The following is a 571-nucleotide window of genomic DNA, read 5'->3' on the forward strand; positions in this document are numbered from 1 at the left end:
TGCTCCCGTGCCAGATGCAGCAGCCCAGAGCTGAGCTGTCTCCCAGGCCCCAGCAATCCCAAACCACAAACCCCAGAACCTGGCACTCAACTGCCCTTGGAGAAACGAGGGACCACCATCAGACCCGGCATCTGCGGCTCGGGGTCAGAGGGAAGCACGAAGGGATGGAGTCTTGCTGGACAGAAAAGGGCATCTGGGCAGGATGTGGAATGGACATTGGGGTGGACATCCCATCCCTTTTCTGCCTGATGTCCAGCCCATCCCACAGCAGCCCCAGCACTGTGAAACAGCCCAGTCAGGCAGAGCTGCCCGAGGGTGCTGCTGTCACCTGCACGTGGCTGCCCAAGGTGAGGAGAAACAGGTCCCCGTGGAACAGGCACCGAGGTTTCAGCTCCAACCACAGCCAGGCAGCAGCAGCAGCAGCGCAGGGAGGGCTGAGCTCTGCTCTGAGCCCCCGGCAGTGAGGAGCAGCTGCCTGAGCCCTGGGCCACGGTGAGTGACAGCAAACACCGGCACCGCAGCAGAGCCAGAGCGGGCTGTGACAAACACTCACTGGAAAATAATAAAGTGG

This window comes from Neopelma chrysocephalum, unplaced genomic scaffold (genome assembly GCF_003984885.1).
Source record: "Neopelma chrysocephalum unplaced genomic scaffold, ASM398488v2 Primary Assembly neopelma1_74, whole genome shotgun sequence".
Lineage (NCBI taxonomy): Eukaryota > Metazoa > Chordata > Aves > Passeriformes > Pipridae > Neopelma > Neopelma chrysocephalum.